The 27439-nt window shown below is 57.1% G+C and overlaps 1 long non-coding RNA gene across 1 annotated transcript; it reads left to right on the forward strand.

The window, feature by feature from the left end:
• The first annotated feature begins 128 nt into the window (after positions 1-128).
• Positions 129-22478, forward strand: LOC141574338 (uncharacterized). Its single transcript, XR_012501245.1, has 2 exons — positions 129-485; positions 20734-22478. It is a non-coding gene; the product is annotated as an uncharacterized LOC141574338 (long non-coding RNA).
• Positions 22479-27439: the final 4961 nt, after the last annotated feature.

The following is a 27439-nucleotide window of genomic DNA, read 5'->3' on the forward strand; positions in this document are numbered from 1 at the left end:
CCCCCGCCCGCCCCTCAAAACAAACACTCTGAAAACCCGCCTATTTGGCTCCGCAGTCCCGGTGTCCCCGCTTCCCAAGAGCAGGTTCCGATTTCTCGCAGATGGTAAAGGCCCTGGCAGGAAGTTTATACGGCTCAACGTAAACACGTTCTGGGGGATTCTTTAATAATAATAATAATAGAGAATCCCGCGTGCGCGGGGGGAGTTGGCCTAATGCCCCTGTGGGCTCGGCCTGCCGCCGCCGCGGGGGCCTCTGACACTGCGCGCCAGGCCAGGTTCCGGAAGGCTGTCTGCGCGGGCGGGGAGCGCGGGCCCGGGCGGACGTTGCGCGCCCAGCTGCCCGCAGCAGGAGGCTCTCACGCACGCCTTTCCCCCCCGCCAACCACCCAGCGCCGAGGTGCCGCCTAGGACGGGGTCGGGGGGACGGTGGCGCCGAGCGCAGGACGGCGCAGGAGCCGGGCGCAACGCCGCACGCGGGGACCCAGGTGAGTGCTGTTCGCCTGCAGACTTCGGAGGAGGGAGGAGAGGGGTGTTTTCACGGGTCATCGCGAGGAGCCAGGACGCCGCGCTCAGGCGCGAGGTGGGGTGAGAGGAGTGTGCCGAGCTCGGAGTGCGGCCCTCGGCGCTTTTCAAAGCCCCCGGCCTCTCAGGTTTCCCTCGTCTCCTTGTCACCCGCTGACGCCCCTCCTCGCTCCGACGCCTTCAGCCTGGGCGGTAGAGGGCTCGTCACCTTCGGGGCGCCTGACATGTCCATGAGAGGAGCTGGGGGTCTCGGCGGCGTAGCCTGCCGCGGCGGAGCGCGCCCGCGGAGACAGGAAAGCCACCTTCTCTGCGCTGCGCTTCTCCCCGGCCCTCCCTGCTGGGCTTCGCGTGCAGGCAGGGGCCGGCTGGGGAAGGGTGAGTGTGGGACGTGACCGCGTCGTGTGAGGTTGTGTCGTCGCGCAGGTAGACGCTCAGTGGCAGACCCACTCCCACTTCACGCAGCCCAGCCAGCATCCATCGACCCCAGGCAGCCTGAGCACCGCGCATGGTCTCCATGCATCTTCCCAGAGAACGCTCCTCACAGCTCAGGCGCCCCAGCCCTCGCAGGAACGCTCATGCCTGCTCACCGCTGAGGACACACTTTTGGTTACGTGCACACACTCTTGCGTGGCGCGGTCACCCACGCACAACTAGCCGCACATGCACACGCAATCGCAGACACGGCCGCTCCCCTCCCGCGCACACGTCCACACACGCATTCTCACATTCTCTCCCTCCATCCACCACTTTTTTTTTCCGCCAAACGGCAGCTGCAGGGTAGGAGGCCCCGCGGCGCCGGGAGGGAAGTTTCCGCGAAGGGGTCGCTACCGCCAGCTGCTGGGAGCACATCTGGCCTTTAAAAAAAGAGGCGAGCGGGGGAGGTTGCCCGCTCCTAAGTCAGCGAGGGGTGCAGCGCAAACCCCCAGGCTCCCAGAAAGTGATAGTAACCCCTCCCTTTCTCTCGCTCCTCCCCCACTGACCGGATGCCTCCAAAGTGAGGGGCTCTACAGCGCAGGAGGGTTGGGGGGATACCCTTTTCCTAATAGCCCCCTTCCCTCCTAGGCCTTCTCCATTTGGGAGGGCGCTGCAGATTCCATCTTTGGCTAACCCCCAGATCAGTTTTCCTCCCTCCTGAACCGGACTGTTTTTCACTGGCTCCCTGTGAGCTCCTTGGGGGCTCCTGTGTGTTTGGGGTGGGAAAACTTAGGCCTGCCTGGGAGGCAGTGCGGAGTCCAGGCCCCACTTGGCCTCCATTTACCCCTCAGTCTTTGCGGAGGGTCGAGGGGAAGGCCCGCAGTCACTGAGGCACACAGTGGCCTCGGAGCCTCAGAAGTGTGGCAGATGGAAGCGCTCCCCAATCCCTCATCTCCGTCGAGGTGGGAGGTACAGGGGAGGGGGGTGAGCCCCAGCTCTGTGATTCGGAGGTCCCCTTAGTAACTGGAAGAGCCACAGGCATGACAAGGAAGGCTTTTCCAGGTGCCCAGAGACCAAGCTTTCAGCTCTTAAGAGGCCCCTGAGGAAGGGTCTTGTCTGTTCATATGTTTTAGGGATGGGGAAACTGAGGCCCCTGCTTGGTCCAGCTAGTGCTGCCAAGTAGACATCTCTCCCTGGTTCCGCTCCACCTCAAAGGGCTGACTGCCTTTTAATTTACCCTCCCAGATGCCTTGTTACAGGCCAGGGGTGGAAAGAATGGGGTTTAGAAATGCTTCTGTTGCCCCCACACACACCTCTGGCTTCCCAGGCTCAAGGGCACAAAGACCCATTAGAGAACTCATGGCGATAGAATTGTGCACCGCCATGGGCACAACAGCAATAGTACCTATCGACTGCTGGCTGTGCACCCAGCACTGAGCTTCCCTTATCAGCACTTTCAGATGCTCTTAACCTTTCTCTAGGCTCTGAATTCCTTTGATAAACTATTCAGACCTACAACCCTACACCTTCCCCTTCTGGAGAGCACAAACCTGTGACATTTGTAGAATGACTGTCAAGTTTTTACCAAATGCCTGGGTGCCCATCCGTGAATCTACAACTTCCTACTCATGAACCCAGGACTCTGGTTAAACACTCTAAAGATACTTGTTTAATCTCCACAGATGCCCCTACCAAGTCAGTATTATCAATATTGTCAATATCCCTTTACAGATGGGTTCAGTGACATTGCCCCAATTTCTAGGTCACTCTGCAGAGCCAGGATATAAATCCAGGTCTGAGCAGGTTAGGCCTCCAGCGTACAGGGCAGAGACCCTCTACCTGCAGACGGCCGTGGTGGTCTGGATTTGAGGATTTAAATCCAGCCTCCACTGAGTAGGGATATTGTCTAAGCCATTTGTGCCTTAGTTTTTTTGGCGGGGGTGGGCGTTGTTGGTTTATTTATTCCCCCAGCTTTTTGAGATACTGTTGATGGGTAATGTCGGGTAAGTTTAAGGTGTGCAGTGCTGTTTGGTACATGTATTTGTGGCAAAATGGCCTCCGACCCGTCACAGAGTTACCATTCTTTTTTTTTGTGGTGAGAACATTTAGGATCTACTCTTAGCAACATTAAAGTATAGGATACAGTGATCTTAGCTGTAATCTCCAAGCTGTAACTTAGTATCTTCAAAAAAACAAAAGGGACGAATAAGGGCACCTATTTCTTAGGGCTGCGGGGAGGACTGGACAGGACAGGACAGTGTGGAAAAAGACAGGTAATCCAAACAGACAAGACACAAACAAAACTCCCAGGGGCCCAGCTCCAGGGACAGCGGGAGAAAACGCAGAGAGGGATGCAGGAAGCTTTCTGCTCTTAGCTTAAAGATCCATGAAGAACCCCCTCCAATCCCAAATCTAACCTGCACCCCAACACTGGCCCCAGGAATCCCCAAATGGGGGGGGGGTGTAAAAACAGACATGCCTGCCATGTCTCCCACTCCCCAAGCCCAAGGTACTTTTACTGGCTAATTGCTTAAGTGAAGCCGCCAGGGCGAGAGCACGCCGTAACCCGAGCGGGGAACCAGATCCACCTCGGACTGTGCCGGCTGGGCGGCGGGCGGGCGGGGGCAGGGGGCGGCCGCCGACCACCCACCGCGAGGGCAGCCGCCCCGTCCGCCCGCCTTCCCTGCTCTGCATTAGCGCTGGGCCGGTGCCTCCCCACTCCCCGCTCCCTCCAACCCCTTCCTGGCAACGTCCAAAGGCGACACAAGGTAGTGTGGGCTGGGCCCCAGACCAGGTGGGCACTGGGCAGTAAAGGCAACCGCTTGGCCTGGGGATGTCGCTGGGGGGGTTAGCGGGGTAGGATGTTTGTGGTGACTGTCCCCTGGAGACGGGACGATTGTGGGGAGAAACAGGGTCAGGAGGAGAGAGGGCATCCCCCCCATTATAGGATGATCTGTGCACAAAATAGTGGGATATTTCTCCCCAAACTCTAGCTGTGCACACGTCACGCGTGCCAATGTGCAAAATATTGTTCAGAGGGGCAAGAACTGTAGAACTAGAGAGACCCCGACCCCGAATAGTGCCCCATAAGCACAGTAGTGTCTGGAGGATGCAGGGCAAGGCCTGTGTGTGCAGAGTAGCCTGGGCTGTGCAAATAGACCGCGCTTCCTATGCTGAGCTTTATGGAGTGCGGGTGCCTCGTAGTGGCTCCACACGTAGTGAATAGTGTAAGGTGTAAACAGTTAACACAAACGTGTGCAGTGTATTGGAGTGCGGTAGGAGGAGCCCTGCACACGGAGCATTACAGCGTGTGTGTGGTACAGCAGACTGCACACGGGAGAGCCTGGGGGAGTGGACGGCGTAGTGCGTCCTGGGCAGGACATTGCAGCTGCGCGGGCTGCTGGGGGGGGGTGTGTGTGACAGGACGGGTCGCAGTGCACATGGCAGATGGGTCTCCACGCACACTGCGAAGCACGTGCGTTGTGATGCCATGGGTACAGAGCGCACTGGGCACGGCGTTTTGCAAGGAGAGGGTCTACCCAGTGACGCTGCATCTGCCCCAGCATCAGGCGGTGTGTTTGCGGTAGAGCATGGCGACCCGAGTCCAAGACTGTCAGGCGGTTTGCATGCAGCCCAACATGCAATAATGAAACCGTAAAGATCACACAGCTAAAGGCTACTGAGGCCTGACTGTGTGCCTTCACTGGGCGCCTCGAGGTCATCACTAGCTCAGAAACCCCAACCACACGCTGGGCGGCTGGCTCTGGTTTAATCTCAGGTCCCAGGGAAGCGAAGTGCTTTTCCTGCTTCACTTCTGCAGTGACAGAGCAGCCTTCCCGCACTTCGTTGTGCTGGGAAGGGAGAGCTGTCCTTGGCATGGGAGGGAGATGTGGGGAAGATCTGCACTGTGTGTGGGTCTTTGAGAGGCTATGCACTCAGGACCGGGACCTCCATCTGCAGCCAGCACAGAAAAGATGCAGAGACAAAAAATGTGGGCAGAATGAGCACTGGCATGTGGCCCCCAGTCCCGGGGGGCCCCGGTGCCTGGCGTGCGGGGCTGTGGGGAAGGCTCCCCTTCTGAGCTGCACACCCACGGCTCGGGATGCTGTCCCCCCTCGTGTGCATCGCTGCCGACCAAAGTCCAAACCACAGCAGTCCCGCCGTCCCCTCCTGTCAGCGGCGATCCAGATCCCGGGGCCCCTTCAGTTCCTCCTAGGGTCCCCGCAAGTGAGGAGGAGAGACCCATACCCTCTGGCTTCACAGGCCCTGCCACACCCCCTCGGCACAGGCACATTTGGGGCCCGGAAATCCCACCTGTGGGGACCACCAGGGCCACTTCTAGGGCGCGGCTGTGGTGAGGGCTGTCCCTGACCCAGGGCCTGGCAGTTAATCTCCCCCGTCAGCTATACATTAGAGAGAGGTTCATATTTTGGTCAAGAAAAAAAAGAGAGAGACAGAGGCTTGTGTTTGCCCTTCCACTTGGCCTTTTACCCGAAAGCACACATTTTCCATGACGTTCTTTAATGAAATATTTGACAACGTTGCAGCCCAGGAATTTACAGCCCTCTTCCCTGTGAGATTTTGGGGAGTTTTCTGGCGTTCTCTGCACCCTGCTCTAAGGAACAGAGGAGGGCCCGGGGACAAAGCGTGTCCTGGCGCTCCCCCCCACCACCCACCCACGCCTGGGCCGCTCTCCTTCCCACAGGGGCTGGCGCAGAGGCACCCGGCGGATCTCTGTCCCCGCTGCCTGGACAGCTGTGCTCAGAAAGATGGCAAGAAGCCGTTCCTTCTCGAAGGGGATGTGTGAGGATGTGTGTGTGCGGGAGGGAGTGTGCCCCGGATCTTGTTTCTGAACAGAGAGTCCGCACAGAGGCGGAGAAAGAAGCATCTCCCAGAAGGCGCGGCAGAGAGAAGGGGCTGCCCCGTGGCGCTCACTCAGAGGGCTGGCCTCCCCGTGGACATCAGTCTGGGGCTGGGTGCAGCGGAGAGACAGAAGAGGAAAACGAACAGGGTTCAGAAAGACAGAAAACAAGGAAGTTATAAATTAAATGTCAAAGCTCAGGTATTTTCTGTTTTTCAGATTTGAGGGGGAGATAAAAATAAGACCCACGCATTTGACCTTCGGGAAGAGGGAGTTAGAACAGCGTGAGACCAGGGCCGAGGGCCAGGCCAGGTGGGGACCGAGGGGTGCCTGCTCAGATTTGTTACTTAATCAAAAGCAGCAATTTGCTCCCGGAAACCTGCCAGTGTGCACACTCAGAATGTGCCTGTTGGTCTCCATTTATAGCTTGTAACGCTCTGTCTATTCCCACTTAGAGGGTGTTGAGAACAAGCGTTATTTCTAGGAAGAAAACAACCTGCGCAACCTGGCCTGGCTCAGGAAGCAGGGAGGGGAAGGGGCTTTACCCGCCTGCAGGCGGCCTGGAGCCCCGGGCCTGCTGAGGAAGGTGACCTCCTCTTCCCACACCTCCCCCCAGGTCGGGTTTGGGTCCTTTTGTCCCAGCCAGGTTGTGTCCGAGCTGCCCCAGGGACCCCTGGGAGGATTTGCACGTGGGTGTGCAGGGACTAGCACAGCCCCGGCGCCGGCAGGGCCGCCAGCTGTGTGTGTGTGAGACACGGGGAGATAGACACAGCTCCTGCGCAGACCAAGCTGCGTGGGGTGCGGGCAGCCTGCCGTGCGCGCGCAGAACAGAGAGGCACAGGTGGCACTGAGACACGGAGACCCACCCCGTTCCCGAAAGGCCCCCGTTTTCTGGTCACCAGAACTCAGAGAGGAGGGTGACCCCCGGATTATGAGAGAAGCAGGGGTTCACACACCAAGAGATCAAAGCCAAGGTTGAGAGAGAAACAGAGCTCCCGTGGAGGAGAGGAAGGAGGGACTCCTGGGTCTGGGGAGGCAGGGAGGTTCTAAGGGTTGGGCCAGGGGCTCCGAGTGGAGAGAGAGGAGTGTGTGTGGGAGGGAGGGATGGAGGGAGGGAGGGAGGGACAGAGACAGAGAGAGAATCAGAGGGGCATGTGTGCATGCACGCGTGTCTGGAGGCACAGCCCCAGCTGGGCACACACTGGGCACGTATCTCCGGGACTTCAGGCACTGGACAGGCTGTGGCCACTCTGTACTGGAAATTTCTCTGAGTCCAGTTTTCCAAGGAGCGGGTCCCAGACTACATCTCACTTAGCCCTGGGGTGGGGCTTCCCCAAGAGCCAGGAAGGGTCGCCATGGGGCCCTTTCCACTGTCCCTGGGGCCCTGTGAGTGTAAAGCCCTAGGCGGAGGCCCGGGCAGCACGGAAGGGGGGGGGGCCTTCGCAGGTGATTTCACCTCTGGGTGCCTCCACTTCCCTTATCTTAAAATGGGGAAAAGATCAGTACCCATCCATGGAGCGGCCCTAGGACCGGGAAGTACTCTGAGCAGGGTTTGGGAGGGGGCTAAAGGGGCACCTAAATGTGAACCAGGGCAAAATTCTTAAACAAGTAAAACCACACTGAAGCTTGGCTTCCACTGCTGTGTGACCCGGGGCTGGTGGCCTTACCTCTCTGTGCCTAGGTTTCTTCATCTGCAGAACCAGAGCAGTGACAGTACCTCCTTCTGGGTAGTTGAGAGAGCTGTGAGTAATTCTTAGCCTGGCTGTTATTATTGGGGTGCTCTCTCACCCCTGGTGTTCGGGGCACTGGGGTGAGATTCTTCATCCCTTTCTCCTGATGGTCCTGAAATCCGATGGGGCTCAGCTTGACAGACCAAGTTTTGGCGTCGTGAACTCAAGTAGGGGAATCGGCTCACGTGCGACCTTGGGCCAGTCCCCTCCCCGGGTGCTCTGTTTTGCCACCAGTGAAAATGGGCCCCCACCTCATGCAGCATCGAAGGGATCATAGCTCACAAGCCAGGCGCCTACTTCGGGGAGCAGAGTGTCTGGCTGGGTTGGAGAGGAGCCTCCTCCAGCCATTTGACAATTCAGACACACAGAAGGGTGATGAAGTCTCAGGTGTGTCCCCCTACACACACCCGGGCCAGGCTTGGTCCCTGGTCACCCTCTTGCAGTCAGCAGAGTCCCTCTTGGGCTCCCATCCCTTGTGGGGGTGCCGCAGGAGCAGGGACCTGGCGGCCGAAGACCTGGGTTAGAATCCCACCTTTCTGCCCCCGCTGCTGTGGGACCTCTGTGCCCCTTTTCTCATTTGCATGATAGTGAAAATAAAGTTGTCTCCACCCTCGGGCTGCCGGAGGCTAGACAAGAAAGGCGTCGTCTTTAGTGGAGAGCGCCTGCTGTGTCCCAGCGGGGCCCAGGATTTGTTGCTGAGCCCATTCCGCCGACAGGAGAGCAGCCGGCCAACAGTCAGGGCTCCTTAAACGTGGCTCCACTGTAAGACACTTCCCTCCTCCTCCCCAGGGCGCATGTGGGGTCCCAACTCTGGGCTGCCACTGTCACCTCCAGGAAGAAGAGGGGAGATGGTTGTCTCTTAACTCGGAGGCCCTGCTTAACGTATGTCCCACCTCCAGCTTTCCACCACGTGTAGTAACAGAACAGCAGCCTCCAGCCTTTGGGTCCCTGCCCTGGGACCCCCTCCAGGGGCTTCCACCCCACCCTACCCACTCCCCGGCACTGGTCCCCAACAGTCTGGTTTCTGAGAAGCGCCAGGCATGGTGGGTGGCGGGGCCTGGCTTGCGCGTCCGCGTTCCTCCAGGGCATTTGTCTCGCTGAGGGTGAGGGCTTGCTGAGACCCCAGACTTCTCTCCCTCAGGGTGTCGAGGGAGACTCTTTATTGCCACTCTTTTTGTGGAGTGAAATTGGGGCAGGAGGACTTGGAGCAAGGCAGACATTGGAGTGCCATTGGCTGAGCTCCTTGGGGACTGAGGGGGTCCCTGGCCCCCCAGGAGTGGACTTCCAGCCCTTGGAGTAGGGGTCCGACCAGCCCAGGCACTAGGTCTCCACCTGGGGCAATTGCCCTGCTGCTCCGCTAGCCCAGCGCTGGCAGAGGTCCTTGACTTTTAAAATGCTGTGTCCCTTTCTCCAATTCTCATTTTTGCCTCTCAATCAGTGCTCACCTTCCTACCAGCTGGCAGCTTTCTACCCTGTAGAATTTTAAAATCAAATGTAAAGTAGCCACTCAAACTTTCTGAAACATACTCCTTTATTTTGGAAAATATTTTTTCAGTGCATGAGATACACTAAATCTTGGAACAGTTTGATCACACACAGAGCCTAGCTTGGGTTCGTTTTAAAAACTAATTTGCTTTGGGAACGTGGTTTTCATATAAGTACTTCACTTCTCTACCCCAGCACCAATTAACTTTTATCCTGGGGATTTTTCTTAATAATTAGAATTTAATTATATGCAAAACTTCTATCCCTGACATTGGAAACCAGCTATTTCAAAAAGCTCAAAATACTTCAAATATTTTGTTATATTCCCAAGGTCAAAATCAATCTTTTTATCTCTGTTCTCCTCCCACCTCCCTCTTCCCTGTTAACGTTTTGAAAGAGTTAGGTCCACATGGCAGCTGCAGGCAAAACTTCCGCAGGGTCATTCCCACCCCTAAATTGGGCTAAGATCCACTTAATTCGCCATGAAAACTAACTCAATTAGGAATCAAATTTGCCCTTTTAAAGGGACCAGTAATGAGTGTCCCAACACCCCCTTCGCCACCGCGCTCACGTTTCCTCCGCGTTTTTTTGCAAAGCAGCATTTTTTAAAGGACTTAGCTTCAGGGTGGCTGCCTGCCCTGCACCGCCGCCTACCTGCCCCTAACTTCTTTCTGTCTCTCTCTCCTTTTTAAGCAGCCGAGACTCACTCTGATTTTTCGAGTCTGACTCGAGCACTCTCACGTCGCCTCCCAGACATAATTGTGGAGGGCTGGCTTTCGGCCGAGGCGGTGCATCTGACTCGCGCAGGAAGCCCAGGGAGCGTTTCTCGCCGCGCGGACCCAGGCCCGCGGGGCTCCGTGCCGCGCGCGCCACCCCTCGGGGTCGGGGACGGCCCGGCTGCGACTTGGTTCCGCGTCCACCGAGGCTCTGGCAGCAGCGGCGGCGGGAGGGTCCCGGGAAGGCCAGGCTGGTTACTACTGCTGTCGGTCTGCGACGAAGCAATTATTTTAACCGTGCTTTGGGCTAATGATGGGTTCTGCTTGCTTGAATGCGGTGTTTATTTTACCTCGACCATCTCCGGGGAGGGGGCGCCGGACGCTGGAGCTGCAAATCCGAAAACTCTCAGGACGGGGGTAGGGTCTTGGGAGGTGGGGGCAGTGAGCTCCTCTTCCTCACTTGCCTGGCCCTGCCTGGGTGGGAGCCGAGGGGTCGGATTCAGCCTTCTCCCGCGGCAGAGAGGTCGGAGCTTGGGGCACCAGGGCGCACCCGGGATTCGTGCTCGCAGAGAGGCACCTTCTGGAAACCAAGTGCGGGCGCGTCTCTGGGCCCCATAGCGTCCCTTTGACCGTGGTGGGACCATCCAGTCTCGGATACCGCGGCCGCTGGGCCCACGGGAGAGGGGCCGATAGGAAGGGTCTGCGCTCTGGACTCTGAATGCAACCTAGGTTGCCGCTAGAGGGTGAGACACTGGGATCAGACTCTAAGCTCCATGAAGCCGGGGTGCCTCGAACTTTATTTCCCCTGCAAAACCAGGAAATGCACTTAAAGTGCAAAATTGCTTGGGATGTGTCTGTATTGCTAATGGGAAATAACGGAGACCAATGATTAGGCCATAACGTTAGGGAGGGGGAAAAACATCAAACTGAGGACAATTCCAGCTACGTTGTTAGGGGCCTGAATTAAACGGGGAACCTCCGTGTGCTCCCAGAGACGGAGCCTGGAGCCGGAGCCGGGACCAGTCAGGCTGATTTCCCATTGCGGCCTGGGAAACCCTCCCGATTTTTAATTCGCGCAGGCGCGGGGCCCGAAATGGGGATACAGAGCCGGGTGGAAGAGGGCGACGCTCAGACCCAAGACTGCAGGCGGACTCCGGTGAGCTCTGATGTGGGGCGGGGCGCACTGGAGGAGATCCCCGCGGGCGCAAGGAGCGCGTACAGACACACACGTGCCGGGAGGGGATGCGAACCAAGGGCCAGGATTTCGGGGTCGCGGATGCCGGAGGCTGGCACACCAACGAGGGCTGCCAGATGGTCACCGCGTGCATTTCTGTGGACGGCAGAGACCCCCTAGCATGATTACTCTTCCTCCACCAAAAGCCCACCCCAGCGCGTGCGGGCCTCCACCCCCAGGCCAGAGGTCCTAGGCGACTTGCCCCCCGTCCGCAGCTCCTTCCTTTCCCCGCCTCTCCGCTCCAGGCGTCCAGCCGAACGGAGACCGCGCGGGTTCCAACTCAATTAGCTCGGTGCGAGGCTGCCGCCGGCGACCAGCTCCGCCTGCAATTAGAGCCGCGCCGGCGAGCGCGGTGGGCGGGGGCGGGCAGGTAAAGAGGCACCAATTTGCCCTGAGGCTTTATCAACAAGTGGCTTAACTAGGAATTTACGTTGACAACTCAGCACCTCCGTTGGGGCTCCGGCAGCAGCCAGCCGGGATGACAGGCTGAACCGTGGGGGGACGGCTGGAGAGCTGGGAGGCCTCAAGCTTCAAAGTCACCCAAAGGCGGCCTCAGTCCGGGCCCGCGCAGCGCGTGGACCGCATGGACAAGGGCGCCCCGGGGCGCGCCGCGAATGCAGGGGGTCCTGGCCTGTGGGCGAGCCCAGGCCGGTGGGCGCTGGGCCGTCTTTCCCGCGAAGTAGGTGGCCATGTATATTTTTGTTCAAGTGGTGTTTATGTTAATGAAAAAAGGGTGGAATTACAAACAGCCTGCCGATGGAGCTGGTGGTGCTCCCGTCCCAGGTCCAATCGAAGGGAGCTGCATTCTGGGCCACTGAGACCTTTAGCAGAACCCCGACCATCTTCCTCTAACTGGGTGAAATTGTCATGTCTCCTCCCTCCACTCTGCAAAATCGGGACTCTGCTATCATTTCCACCCCCATCCACAGCAGCACAATCAGGTTTCTGGATAAGAACCCTAATTTAAGTCCTGCAGTGCCCCTTTCTAACAGTACCCAGAGAGCTCTCTGGGACACTGGGGCTGGGTAAACTCAGCCTTCCCTCTCTCCTCCCCCCGCCAGCTTTCCCCTTGTCTCTCTTCTTTTCTTTATTTTAAAAATAATGTAATTACCCCAGGCTCTGACATTTGCTTCCTGGCCTGGATGACTTTTTCCTGGGGTAAAGCAGTTGGCTTTCCAAAGGCCACTGCAATTCCCCCGTCCCCAGAGAAGTTTTTTTCTTTTTCTCAACACTCACTGCCCTCTTTTACTCTGTTGATTCGAAAGCACAGCCATGGCATGTGCTGGCTTTTGCCTCCTTTCCATTAGTTGAATGAGAACCAGAGCAAGAAAAGCGGGACCCAGCTGGAGAGAGCGCCCCACCGGCAGCCAGCAGGAGGGATTCCGTGTCGTGGGAGGCAGGTTGATGCGGGGCGCTGCACCCCTCGGGGATCACCAGGGATCACAACCACATGCTTCCTCGTGGAAACGCACCCCCAGCCCTCCAAACAGCGTGCACCAAGTCTCCACAGGCAGAGTGATCTGGAGACTGACGGCTGTGTAGCCAACTCAGGGCCCTGTCTAATCTTGTAGAGGACATTGGGGTGGGAGATTCTGGTTTCCCAGTACATTTCCACACTCTGTGTAGACGCTGCTCCACCCTCTGGGATCAGTTCAGCCTCCGGTTCTGTGCGCAGGGTGCTGGGCTGCTGCACATGGGTGGCAGTGGCGTAGAGAGCACCCGGCCTGGGCTTCCAGCAGTGTCCGGGCCACATTCCCCGTCCTGAATCTCTGCTTCCCGGGTACTACAAAGCCCACAGACATTAGTCAAATAGGCTTTAAAGGCCAGGCTCACCCTGACTCAGCGATCTGCCTGGCTCCCCAGCAGCTAAGAAGTCACAGGAACCAAAGGAAAAAATGTCTCTCCAGGAAGAGGGAAATGGGGGATGAGTACTTGGCCGTTAGGATTCTGAAGGTAGACTCTTCCCCAGGAAAGGAGAGCTGTTCTTAGGACGACTTATTCTGACTGCGGGTTTAGGTGGAGCGCGCCCACCTGTGGGGAGGAGCTACACAGGAAGGGGAGACGATGTAAGGGCTGTGCCTGCCCTCCCCCCCCCCCCGCCCCTGCCCACCAGGGCTCCACGCCGACCCCTGGAAACTGACCTGGGACCCCTTTGTTGTGTCTGGGAGTTTGCATCCCGGCATGCGTCCCAGGTCTTAGGTAACAGAGTCAATCGGTTGAAGAGTAGTGGTGGGGGATGTTCTTAACTCAAAACCAAAGGGTCTTGATGTGGGAGGTGCAAACCCAGGTGTGCGGGTGCCTCTGGGGGAATAGCAGCCCATGGCTTTCACTCGCTTACCCACTCCCTCCCAGATAGGAACCACCAAGGTCGAGTAACTGGGGCCCAAATCACAGTTATTGGCACTCCCTTCTCTCAAACAGTTGTCATTTGTCAAAGCCGTGCGCTCAGCTGACACTCCCTTGACGGCTTTTGTAGTCTTGACATTGAGCAGCAACCGAGTGCACTCTCCGCTGCCGCAGTCCGGAATCCGCCCCCCTCCTCCGGCGCGGATGGAGGTCACAGGCCACGTTTTTCCTGTGGAGGCGCTGGGGTCACAGGCCCAGAGGCAGGTTGCTTCTCGGAGCCCCTCCCTGCTTGCCATGAGTTGTCTGCCAGCACGTGTTTCGTTCTCTCCAGCAGGTGCCGGGCGCCTGCATCCCGGGCTCCCCGGCACCCTCCCCAGCCAGGACAGATACAGGAGGTTTGTGTTGGGAACACTTCAAGCCCATGTTTAGTCTGTTGCGCTCGGGGGTGAGGCGTCCCAAGCCTAACACTCAGCTAGGCAGCCTTGCGTTCTGCCGAGGGGAGGGGGCAGGGGGTAGGGGCGGCTTTTTTTCTGGGGGACTTTGGAAAGCAGGGGCCAGGCAAAAAGAGGGAGTTGGTCGCAAGAGGGCCGCTCTCCAGCGTCAACAGCCACCCGAATCCACCCACACCCAAGGGTGCCAGGGCAGCCCTGGCCAAGGACCACACCACCTGCACTTGGCTCCTGGGTGCCCATAGGAGCCGCTTTCTCTGCCGCACAACTTTCTCCGGGGCTGGCGGATGCCAGATGCCGAGCCCTCAACTTGCCTGCAAGCTGGCGGGCCCCCTCTGCCCGTCCCAGCCGTTTATTCCATCCTGCAATTAAACCCGAGGTCAAATATCTCCTTAACGACGCTATCAGGCCAGCGGCTCATTATGGCGTATATTTAGCCATAAACTATGGGTTGTAGTGAGGAGGAGATGAAAATTATTGTGTTCTGGGAATGAATCCTTTTAGCAGAAACCAGAGCTGTTATTTACCAGGGAGCACTAAGTACAGGCTGCGGGACCCGGCGGGAGGAGCGCGCTGCCAGGCCCTTCCCGCCTCTGCCTGCGAACCCGCCCCCTGCCGGCTCGGCTTCCGAGTCCAAGTCCGAAGGCCCCGCCGCGGGGCACACTGGCCGCCAAGCCGCTGCGCTGCCAGGAGCAAAGTCAGTTCTCCATGGGGTGCTTCTATCCACCGAGCCTCTCCTCAGACGGCAAATTCAGTTACGCCCCGCTATCCCCACCCCAGTTTGTAGCGGGAACACCGTTAGGTGGGTTGTAAGAATGTAGCAATGGAATGGTCTGGAGCTTGGTGGGGCCAGAACTTCTGGCTTCCAGAGTGGTTCTCCTCCTGCTGTGCATCCTTAGGTGGGTTACCCAACCTCTCTGCACCTCAGTGGCCTCATCTGTAAAACGGTGGAAAAAACATACCTGCTCCCTAGAGGCTCTGGAGAATTAAGTCTGAGCCAGGAGGAGGTTTAGCAAATGATGCACGATGGCCAAAAGAAAAGTCATGAGGATGCTGATAAAAAGTAACCTTATGGGCTGCTGGAATGAATGAACAGATGGATGAATCTACTTATGTAAGTCTGTGGGAGACTTGGAGTCCAGGATTGGACAGAGCCAAGTTCGAATGAGGCCCAGACCATCACCAGCCATGCCACCGGCTTGAGCAGCTCATTTCCCAGGGCCAGGCCCTGGGGTTCTCAGCTCTGAATCCTGCCTGACCAGAGTTGCCAGGAGGAGCAGCTGAGATGCTCCTGTATCCAGTGCCGAGCGTCCTAGGAGGGAAGATGCGGAAACATTACCTCACTCCCTGCCCCCACCTCCCCCCAACATCCTGGATGTCAGAGGGGCCCTGGATGGAACCAGAAGCTTCCAGATACACTGGAGATGCTCAGGTTGGCCCTTGCGGTGCTGGGGGGGGAAGGAGATTGTGTGGGTCGAAACCACTCCAAATTAACCTTTCAGGAAATGACTGACTGACCCACAAGCTACAAATATTTGGACAAATGAGACAAGGGAGTTCCCAGTCTAAATGTTTGTCCAAGGTCTCTGAGGGGGTAGATTAATCACGAGACTGAGGGACCCCCTGCCTCCCATATAGGGCAGGTGTGTCCTAGAGGAAAGTGGCCATGGCCTGCCGCTCCCACTGGCCAAGGGCCAACCTCCCAGGCCAGGAAGGGCCCCCAAATCCCCACCTCTCCCCATGGACTGTCCTGCCCAGAGAGTCTGGGAGCTCTTGCCAGATAGACATAGGCTGTGTTGGGGCAGGAACCGATCCCCCAGACCCTCCCGTGAAACACACACACACGCACACACACGTCCAACAACCAGGTCCCCTGTCCTGCCTCCTCAGGGCAGCCGCCCTCTGTCCTGAGTGCGGCACACCCATTCCTTCTTCCATGCTTCCTGTCTGAAATGGGGCAGCAGGGGTCCTGGGGGTCCTTCTGAGCTTCCATCCTGGCAAGGGGAGGGGTACCGACGCTCTCTGTCTTTACCACTTTCAGAGGTATTTGCAGCTCTGAGAGGCCGGTGCTGGGTGGCCACGCTGGAGCCGTGCTGCCATTTGCAGCTGCGTGCCGTGGCCAGGTCCTACCTGTCTCTGAGCCTCTGTTTCTTCTTCTGAACAGTCAGGTTCTGTGTTAGCTCTCAAGAGGCCAGGCCTTCTACCTCTGACGTTCGATGGTGTGGCCCTCATTCACAGGAGTGGCTGTATCTCCCTGGGGTGTCACTGAGTCCCCACCCCCTCACCTTCAGGGAGCACACACAAGGCACTTTGTGGGCATTTGACTCGAGGTGGCAAGGCTCTAGGCCTTTCTGGTGGCTTGTTGGCTGGGGTGGGGGCACAGGGAGCAATCCAGTTACTTAATCATGTGGAGTTCTGATTAAATGACGTTGCAAGATGTGACTTTTGTTGGTCGATTAATGTGTATACGTATGCAGTTTATTGCTATGGAAGCACGTGTGTTAAAAGCTTGAGTGTCCTTGGGCTGCACGTAGTCTTGCCCAGGAGCTCCACAGGGCGGAGGCGGCCAGGAATGATGCAGGCAGAAGGCATGAACGCATCCCTGGACGTGTCCACTCACATTCACTGGCCTCGGAGGGCCCCAGGACAGCGGCTTAGACAGACTGTGGGCGACTCAGGGCCGGGCTCCGAGCTGCCGTTCACGTTGTGCTGTGGGAGGGCCTCCATCCAGGGACAGATGTGCTCACCCTGACAGGTCTCGGGAGCACACCGCCTGTGACTCACAGAAGAGGCGCTGCTGCCCCAGAACTGATTCCATTAGAGGCGTGTTTACTGTCCGGTGGGCCAGCCGCTCTGGTGAGGAGCCCCAGATGCGATGTACAATCCTCCCCTTGTCCCTCCAGGCCTTTGAAATGGCGGCTGTTGCACAAACTCAGTTCTTTCTGTTCGAAAAGGGTGTTTCTGTGCTGTCTTCCCCCGTGAGAGGGAGGCTGAATGCCTGCCTTGTGTCAGGCTCGCTCATGCGCGGAGGAAATAGCAGAAGATCCAGGAGGATCAGGCTCACAAGACAAAGTTTTCATACTTCGGTCTGTTCTCTCGGGTTAGCACGGGCACGTACAGCTGACCTGTCGGGAGGCCGTCTCTGAGCACAGCCGGCATCTGGCCGCGGAGCCGTCACTGGGGCTTGGAAACCAGGAAGACGGTCCTGGAACCCCAGGGCTCGCAGAGCACTTCCTGTGCACTCTGAATCTCATTTGATTCCCAGACAGCTTGTGACAGAGACTGAGATGATTGTTCCTGTTCTGCAGATGGGGTCACCTAGGCCCCGAGGAGGCCTGGCTTGTTTGGCCACAGGTTCGGGAGCTGTAGAGCCACGGGCTGACAGGGAGTCCAGCTCCAGGGCCTCAGCCCGCAGGGGCCCTGGCTGCCCGCTCATCGCCACCGCTGATGCTCGCCCTAGGCTGTAGGTGAGGGGCTGGGGCTGGTGCTGCAGGAGTTTGGGGCCCAGCACAGGCAGGCTTTAAACTAAATCACCTGCTTTGCATGTCACGTTGATAGTTTCTCGAGGACAGTTGACTTCAGACCACCCTAGAATCACTCCTGAAGTTCTCAAAGTCGCTTTCTGAAAAACCCAGTGTGTATGGATGTTCTTACTTGTGCTGCAGCGTCTGTGAGACGTCCGCAGCGTCTGTTCTTGGCAAAGGTGCTTTCCCACACTGTGAAGAGGTGACCCAAATTCAAAGACAACTTTGGGAACAAAATGCTTCATCTGACCAGCAGTTGCGTCACTATCTAAACCAGCTCTGTCCTTGTCTCTTAAAGACACTGAGGAAAATATGTGTAGATGGGACGTGGCTTCAGAATAACCCAGGGGCAGGGCCGGGGGAGGGCTGGCGATGAGACAAGGTTGGACGTGAGTTGATAAATAGTCAAAGCTGGCAACAGGCGGATGGGGCTGGTCACAGCATTTCCTTTAAATTTGGATACTTGATGTTTTCTATGGTAAAAACAACTTTTAAACAAACAACTTTTAAAATTAAAATCACCTTCTTCAAGCCATAGGAACCAACACAGTGAGGTGGGGAGTGGTACAGGGAGCTGTGCAGAGTTCAGTGGTGGTAGGAACGAATTACACACACACACCACACACACATACACTACATACACTACGCCACACACACCATGTACACACCACACACACACACACAAAGAAGGACAGAAAGAAATCTTAGACATTCAGACTTGATATGGTTTTCTTTCCTTCTCCCATTTTACAGTGAGAAACTGGGAGACCAGAGAGGGTAAGAGGCTCATCGGGTTTGGCACAGCCGTGCTAGTGGTAGTGCCAGGATCAGATCACAGGATGACACAGACTTTTGGCTTTGTTCTTTTTTAAAACCACGTCATGTAGAAGAAGAAGAGAATTTTGTATTTGCTGTTGTAGAAAGTGGCCAGTCGGCCAGGTCTTGTACAAGCATGTGGGTAGGAAGGTGGGCAGTGCTGTGAGCCTCCTGGGCACTGACTATATGGGTGCCCCTTAGCCTGGCAGCCGGAGTTTCCAGGTGGCGGGCTGGAGTCCTCCATTCTTCTCAGGATGTTTGGGGATCTGCTGAGGTTTCAGTGAGTGCAGCACTGCGCAAGCACACCCTCTTCACCCTCTTCATCTGTTCAGACATCCCAGCCACGGCCAGTGACGTGACGGTGCCCTCCAAGGACTCACTGAATACGGGGGATTCGGGGCTTCCCAGATGGCAGGACTGCCTGGAGGAGGACGTTCTGGCTGGGCCTCCAGAGCTGACTCGAGCAACACAGAACTGACCTGCCAAGAGAGCTTCGTGTTTCTCTGAAACAGGAGGCACGAGGTTGCCACTGGTCCTGCCAATTCAAGAACAACTGTGCCTGCCATCCACGGTCAGGAAGTCCCCACCCTGGCCGCCTGCCTCCCCAGCACGGGTGACGGGACGCTGGACGCGGCACACCTGCAGAACCGAGCGGGAGCTGGAACCTGCTCCAGGCTGCCTCCCCTCTGCCTCTGGGTCTTGGCCACCTGCACCTCACTGGCTGAGTCTCATTCATGACCTGCATTCAGGCTGCAAGGGGGTCTGGGAAATGTAGTTCTTGACTTTCCGGACCAGGAAGATACCTGTGAAAAGGGCAGTGGATGCTGGGAGCATCCATAGCACACAGCCCCTTCCTCTGTGTCTGGGAGCTCCATTCATAGCACTAGCTGAGCACTTGTCTGGCTGCCTGAGACTCACTGGCGGTGTTGGCCCCATCTGCCTGTATGCCACCGTCCCGGGGCCCCAGCACCTAGCACGTACTCAGAGCACATGTTAGTTCTGTGTTTAGTATCATCACTCCGTCCACTCTCTATCCACCTATTCATTCAACAGACATTACCAAGCGCCAGGCATGGCCGTGGTGGTTAACAAGGAGCTTCCATTCTGGTTGGCAGATGATTAGCAACAAGAAAGGGCAAACCAGCAGAAAAGCTGATTTCAAAGACAGCAAAGTGTGACAAAGAAAGTAAAAGCAGGTGGTGCGATGGAGTGATGGGAAAGGAGAAGCGAGCCAAGGCCTGATGACCAGGAGTGGGACAGGCAATAGTCAGGGAGAAGAGGGAGCAGCACATGCAAAGGCCCTGGGGTGGGAGCAGTGTGCTGACCTCCAGGGTCCACAAAGAGGCCAGGGGGGGCCTGGGGTGGTGGGGAGTAGAAAGCAGAGAAGGCTGAGAAAGTAGAAAAAATGGTGGGAAAGGTGGGCAGGGGCCAGGTTGATCCTGCCAGTCCGGTGTGAATTTTGCTCTCAGTGTGATGTCCACTGTTCAAGGTTTTGGCAAAGAGAATGGCTTGATCCGTGGGTGGTTTTAAAACATGTCTGCAAATTCCTGCATGCCCCGTCTCTCAGAAGGGATGGCAGATCTGTATGCCCCTCCCTTTAACCTGGGCAGGACTCTGAGACAGTCTCACAAGTAGAATGTGACAGAGGTGATGTGTGTGATTCTAGGACAGGGGAGCAAGGGGGTCGCTTCTGTCTGCCCTGCTCGGGACCCATGCCTTTGGAGACTTGAATGGCCTTGAAGGGGGTTGGCTCTTCAGAAGCCCCCATGCCGGAGAGACCATGTGAAGATAAGAGAGCCCCAGTGTTCCAGCCTCCCAGCCCAGGGGCCGGCGTGTGAATGAAGGAGCCTGCAGTCCCCGTGGGACTGTAAGCACAGGAGAGAGCCCCGCCAGAGCCACTCAGCCCAGCCCCTCTCAAACTCCCCACCCACAGAAATGGAGAAATGACAAAGCAGTGCGTGTTGGCATGGTTTGCTGTGCAGCAGTAGATCACCAAAAAAAGTCTGATTTACGTGTTTAAAATGAACTTGGTGTTGAAGTCTAACATCTATACAGTGAAGTCTGCAAGCAGCTCTGTGAGTTTTCTCAAAGGCAGCGCACCCTGCTAGCAGCGTGCAGATCTGTGCACTTCAGCTCGCCCCCAGAAGCCCCTTGTGGCCCCCTCTGGCCACCCCAACCCTGTGACGGACTGAATGTCTGTGTCCCCCACATTCCTGTGTTGAAATCCTTACCCCCAGTGTGATGGTGTCAGGAGGTGGGGCCTGGGGAGGGATGGTGTTCCGTGCAGCAGAGAGTCCTGCCTCGCACAAGCACTGCACACGGGGAATCGTATGGGATGTGGTCCTTTGATGGGCATCTTCACTCTGGGATGTGTGTCTGTGGTTCACTCGGGCTGTTGCAGGGAGTGGTGCGTAGCTCACTCACCTCCACTGCTGGGTGGCCTTCCGGCGTGCGCTGGGACCCAGGCTCGTTGTTGGTTCCGGTCCAGTCTCCCACCCCTAGACCTGCTGTGGATGCTCTGGGACGTGCCTCTTGGTGGACGTACATGTGCATTTCTGTGGATTATGTTTCCGCGTCACTTCACGACCACCCTAGATGTAGTGGCTTAAAACAATAACCGTTTTCTTCTTCCTCAGGATTCTGTGGATGGAGTGGGCTCAGCCAGGCCGTTCTTCCGCTCCATGTGATGCTCCACTGCATCTCCTGGGCTGGACGTCCGAGCTGGCCTGCTCTCCCGGCCGGTGCTGGGAGCCCAGCTGAGACTTTTGATCAAAGCACCTCAGTTCTCCTCCCTGTGGCCTCGCCCTGTGGCTCCAGCTTCTAATAGTGGGGTGCCTGGATTCCAAGAGGAGGGAAGGAGAAGCTTCCAGCCTTTTTAGGATCTGGGCTCATATGTCCCAGACTGTCACCCAATTGGCCGGAGCATTGATGGGCCCAGCCAGGCTCAAGGGAGGGAAATAAGGTCGGTCTCTTGGGGGAGGGCTGTTCTGCGCCTCAGGGCAGGGGGCGTTGTTGAGGACCATCTGCGGAGCTTAGGAGTGAGTTGTGGTTTGATTGACACTAGAGAAAGACCACTCTGGTCACTGTGGAGAGTGGATTCTGTCCTCAGATCCACCAGGACTTAGGAATCACCTCTGTGCCCTTCTCACCTTGACCTCGACTTCTGCATTGAAGGTCAGCCCTCTCGGGGCGCCCTGGATGTGAGCAGAGAGTGAGTGAGAGTCCGGACCCCGTGGCCTGCATCCTGACTGACAGCCGGAGAAGCATGCTGAAGTTTGGTCCCCAGCTCTTGCCTCTGGCTTCAGTTCCCAAGGGCACTTCCTCCTTGACAAATCAGACTCCTCCATAGAAACGGTCCACACTGTACCCCAAACCCAGACCCTGCAGTTCAACACTGATGTGGCAGAAATGAAGGGTCACGTTTGTCCAGCGTGGAGCAGTGAGGGTGTTCATCAGTGTGGGCTAGGGAAACCTGGAATTGGAGGTGGCCCGGGGTCCCTCCCCAGGGGAATGGACAGGACCCCAGCAGTCTCTGCACATGGTGGGAACTGTGTTACACTGACACTGTAGAATGAAGCTGTTCTGTTTGCAGCAACATGAGCAGATTGGAAGCACGACATTAGATGAGAAGCAGGGTGGGGGCCATGTAGTGCTGTAAGGCGAGGGTTCACTTCCCCGCTCCCCCACTGACCATGATCTTGGGCAAGTTACTTACCCTCCCTGGGTGTTAACATCCTCAAAAATATGCAGGTAGGAGGGTGGACTCTCTGCGAGGACGGCTGCTACTCTCCTTCCATGAGGGCAGTCCCCAGAAATGGGGTGGAGGGGAGACAGGGGCACACTTAGGATGCTGACTGCTGGCCGGAAGTGTGGAGAACCACCGCTTGAAGATGAGGGCTCAGCCTGGTGGGGACAGCGTCGCTAGGGCGACCCTGCGTCCTGGGACAGAACAGATGCACGCCTGTTGTCTTGGTTTTTTAAATCCAGCTTAGACAAAGATGGGCAAAGAGGCAGTTTTTAAAAAAAGAGAAAGACACACAGAGTGAAGAACGCCAGGTGAGGTCACAGAGAGACACGGAGAGGCCATGTGACGACGGGGGCGGAGGTTGGGGCGGTGCTTCTGTATACCAGGGAGCCCCAGGGAGGCTGGCAGCCCAGCAGCGGGGCAGAGGCCGGGTGGCTCCTCCCAAGGAGCCAGCCCTGGGCACACCCTGATCCCAGACGTCTCACCTCCGGGCTGCAGGGAACACATCTCTGTTGTTTTAAGCCATCCAATTAGTGGTGCTCTGTTATGGCGGCCCCAGGAAAAGCGTGCATTTAAGTACCTAATCTTTTGTATATATTTGTATTTGTTAAATAAAAGGTATTTATCAATCAGTGAGTCATGAATAAAAGTTATTAAATTGTGTTGATAAAAAGAGATAGCTACCTATACATTTTACACGCTCATAAAGAAAAAATCCAAACGTATATAGAGTTCTTCTTGTTTTAATTATTTCATTCCTTTAAACAACAAACAATGTGGCTAAAACGAACAGAATTTTTCTTTTCATGAAACAAACAGAAAGGGTTCAGTGACTTAACTGGGTAAACCACCCCACCAGCGTGGAAGCAGGGCTCAGCTTCTAGACAGAGTCGTGTGTGTGGCAGCAGCGGGGGGGTTTGGGGTTTTGCCCGTTTCGTGGGAAAGGAGTAGGGAGGCCTTTTCCGAGAAGTGCTCCCCAGCGTGCTGGGTCCCCGGGCAGTAACACTGGCTGCCCCCTGACTGGCTCGGGTGGGAGCCGGGTCTGAGGGCCACTTGGCCTCCCCGCAGCTGGGAGCCTCTGCCCTCCTGGACAGGATTCCATTCCCCGTGACACTGTCTGCCCAGGATCTTCAGATACACCAGTCGGAACCTCCAGCAGCTGGCCCTTCCGTGTGCAGCAAACAGCACCACGTCTGAAAACTCCCCAGCGCTCCTGGGACCACCCCCCACTCCCCAGAGGCCTCTTGTCTGCGTCTGGCCTGAAGGTGGGAAGGTTTCAGAAGCTTCCAAGGAAATTACTCTTACTGTGAGGAGTCAGGTGTGGCGAGAACAGGCATGCCTTCTTGTCTTGAAGGCGAGGCCAGGCCACCCCCCAGGACACCCCAGGAGAAGGACTCGACGAGGCAAGGTGGCCGGGCTCTTCATGCTGGGTCAGAACGACGGGCACGCGTCAGACATCCCTGCCCGTGGCCCAGGGGCAGGAAACTAACTACTCTTCCGAGTCTTGTCTGGTTCATGACAGGGACTTGCAATAAAACTAATGATTCAGTTCACCAGTTTCTAAAGCCATTTCTCTATGTAATAGTGACAATCCCAGTGTGGAAACAGAAAAGGACACCAGCGTGTTCCAAGCCCACGGCACCCAGGCTCTTCTTTTAATTTTCCCCACTTTAGGCAGAGTGACCCCATTTAACATTTGGGAAACTGAAGCTCAGAGAAGTTAAGGAGCTTGTCCAAGGCCACACAGCGAAGACACGACTGGGCCGGGCTATGAACCCAGGTCTCTTTGAAGCAGGGGCAGACCGTGTGCTCTGAAGACGAGCATGCCTCTCTCTCCGGTTCCAGAGCTCCCCTAGACCTTGCCACCCTCCCACCCAGGGTGGAGCTGGGTCCCCAGCCCTTGATTCTAAGCAGACGTTGTGACTACCCCTGGCAGAAGGGGCAGCGGAAGCGACCGGATGTGATTTCCCAGGCTTTGGGACACTCATCCTTGGAACCCAGCCACCATGCTTTGAGGAGGCCCAAGCAGCCTGTGAGAGCCCCACATGGAGAGGGTCTGGGGCCCCAGACTCAGCCCTGGCTGCGTGCTCAGCCCCGTGGATGGGTGCGCCATCTTGGAAGTGGGTCCTCCGGCCCCAGGTAGCCTTCCCCGCTGAGCCCTGCCCAGATGGCTGATTCGTGAACCCAATAAACGACTGTTGTTTTAAGCTACCACCTTTCAGGGTGGTTTGTTACACCGATGCAGAAGCCATGCCCCTCCACGGCCCTTCCAGGGCCCCTTTCTGACTCTGGTATCCTCTGCTCTGCCCTGCATTCTCCCCGGTGGTAGGAGAAGCAGAAACCAGGAACAGAACTTCTGGAAGGTTCATGTCTGGAAGGTTGAGACCCACAACTTTATCTTAACATCAAAAGGAAAAGAGCATTTAACTTCCGTTCTCAGAGAGAGCTGGATGAAGAAGGAAAAAGCAGACTGCCAAGGGCAGAGGGTTCTCCACCTGGAGACGCGTTTTCAGTTGGTGGTTTATCCCTCCCTCTGAACATGCTGCCCCTGTGTGAAGAGACACTTTGTAAAGACAAGTTCCTTCCAGGGATTTGATCTGGGATCTTTGCTTCTAGGTGAAGGGGTCAGGTTAATTTTTATACTAAGGCATCAGCTTCTAAAATGAATATACGTATAAAACGTAAGGTTAGATGCGTATGCCATCAGAGCTGTGTTTTGGATGGGCTTTGGCAAACTTTTAAAATCAGGCATTGTCATCAGGTAACTAAGATGACTGCCTTCAGCCGGAGCTCACACAGATGGTCCCAGAGCAGAGGTCCCCAGAGGGACACACTGCAGGAGAGTTTTCATAACCCTGCGATGGCCGCCGACTGCCCACCTCAGGACTGCAGCTCACTCCTGTGTCCCTGAGTCTTCATCCTCATGGTCCTCCAGTGACCAGTCTGGACAACCTCATTCTGGACAGCTGGGTCTGTTAGGCCCCAGACACACACTCAGAAATAGCCACTACATTTTACTGGACCATGTAGCAGGCACTGTGCTAAAAGCCTTGTATTTCAAAAGGTGGTTCATTCTTCCTCATTTTATTCGAGAGAAAACTGAGGCTCAGAGAGATGATTAACTTGTCCAAGGTCACACAGCTCGGAAGCAGCAAGCCGAGAATCCTCGCCTCAGCAGGCCACCCCCCAGAGCCCGGCCGGCTGGGTCAGCAACTCTGTGTCATAACGGGCCCTCCGGGAGACGCTGCAGCACTCCAGGTTAGAGCGAGGGTTTGGGGACTGCCCCCATTGCCCCACGCCATCCCTTCCCGAGGCCTGGTAGTTTGCTGTTTCTTAAATTCTTCACATGTCCTTCCCTGGCTAACCCCTCACTCCCCCATGCATCACATACATTGTCATGTCAGTTAAGATGCATTTGGCTGTACGTCACAGAAAAACTGGCTTTAGCAGTGAGGACATGTATGTCTCTGTCATAAAGCGTCTGCTGGTGGGTGGGCCAGGTCAGCTGTGGTGTCTCAGTACTGTCCTCATGTCACTGAGTACCCCGATTTCTCCATCCTTGAGCTCAGCTGTCTTCTGCACATTGGTTCTTGGCTTCTCACCTCACGATTATAAGATGGCTGCCATAGCTCAAACATCACACCCGTTCCCCCACATCCCAAATAAGAAAGAAGGGGGCAAGTAGAAGAGATGCTTTACTTTTGGAAAGGAGAAGTTTTCTAAGAAGCCTAGCCAGGACACAGTGGGGTGGCTCACGTGGCTTCTTATCATTGTCATGATGAGCCCAGATTCTGGAGACACACTGGGTTCAAACCCCTGCTCTACCACTTACCAGTTGTGTGGCTGTGGACGAGTCACAGCAGCCACACCTGTGCCTGTTTCCTCCTCCGTGAAATGGAGCCAGCTAGGCGGGGCTATGAGGGTTAAAGGGGCCAGGGTGTGTGGACTGCAGGCACAGGGCGAGCTGTCACTGCTGTTCTCAGCTTCATCAGCCGCCGTGCAGCACAAGGGCTGGTGTGCAGAGAGGATTGGAGCAGAGGCATAAAGGGCCCGGTGTGAGAGCACCGCACACTCCCAGGCCCTCCCTGAGCCGTCTCGCGTGGACGTGTGTTTGGAGTGTGCGAGCGGGAGGCGGTGTGTGAGGACGCGGTGCTGGGTGTCTCCCACCACGGCTTTCTGGGGCTGGTGGCTGAACGTGTGTCAGTGTCTGGCCTCCTCCGCGCTTCCCCGAGAGCAGCGTTCACAGGGCGGGGCGAACGTGTCACGGCAGGAATGCGACGGGAACCTTGGACGTCCGGGACAGGCCCACCGCGGCGTCCCGGGGGTCCGGAGGCCCTGCGGAGACGAGTGTTTCCCGCGTTCTGAGTGTCGCCCTCAAACCTCGAGAGGCGAGACCCGCGAGGCAGGCCGTGGGGTCACTGAGCCCAGGAGGTGAGGCTCCCTGCCACACCCGAGGGGGCCGCCGGAGAGGCGTGAAGGGCTGCGGCCTGTTCTTGGGCCGACCCCGGTGGAGTGGGATGCGGTGTCTTCAGACAAACGGGGATCTGAGGCTTCTGGGGCCGGTAGCAACCACCCTGGTCCACTTGCCCGTGCTCCAGAGGCGGACCCATGCTCTCCTGCACGGAAAGGAGACGGATCTCCAGGGCGGCGGAGGAAAGTCATAACCGTGGTGTCTGAGTGTCCAGTGGCCCCTAAACAAATGACCACAAACGGGGCGACTTAAGACAACAGAAATTATTCTCTTAGAGGCCGAAAGTGAGCCTTCAGGGCATGGGCAGGGCTGTGCTCCCCCCAGAGGCCCCTGGGGAGGGTTCCTTCCACCTCTCGCAGACCGTGGCGGCTCCAGATGCCCTTGGTTTGCGGCCACGCAGCCCAGTCCCCGTGTCTGTCCTCACGCGGCTGCCCCTCTTCTATGCATCTCCTCTCCTGTCCCCCGTAAGGACACTGCCGTGGGACTCAGGGCACCCTCCGCCAGGGCGATCTCTCCTCACGGTCCTTAATTTACACATACAGAGACCCTTTCCCCCAGTAAGGCCACGGTCCCAGGTTTCAAGTCTTAGGATGCAGACATACGTTTTGAGGGGCCGCCGCCAACCAGCAGCAGCTCTTCAAAGACCCTCACCTGCTCGGAGACGGCGGAAGTTGCAGCAGGAAACTGCTTCACTTCGTGGGCGTGGAAAGCAGAGCTAGAGCGTGGAGCGGGGCGGAGGGGCTGGAAGACACGCGCGCAGGGCGCCGGCCCGGCTGCCGCGGTGACGGCCTGGATGGCGTGTGTCTGACCTGGGGGAATCTCAGTCTCTCCCGTGGGCTGCGTCCCACTCAGTGAGCGGGGCTGAGAGGTTGGTCCGCAGCGTCAGCGTCCAGAATTGCTGTCCTTCTGGTTTGTCTGCCCCCCATAGGCTGCCGCCCCAACGTGCAAGACCCTCCCGGGGCCGGGGCAGGACGCAGGGCCGAGGTCGAGGGGAGGGCAGGCCCAGGGCTGGCACTGAGGTTGGTGCAGGCAGGCCCGGCCAAGGGGGTCCTCACGGTCAGCGTGTGTTCGGTTTCTCGGGCCTGTCTGGGCTGCTCGCTCACTGTTTTGGCCCCCGCCCCCAGCT

Source organism: Camelus bactrianus, chromosome 21, assembly GCF_048773025.1.
Source record: "Camelus bactrianus isolate YW-2024 breed Bactrian camel chromosome 21, ASM4877302v1, whole genome shotgun sequence".
Lineage (NCBI taxonomy): Eukaryota > Metazoa > Chordata > Mammalia > Artiodactyla > Camelidae > Camelus > Camelus bactrianus.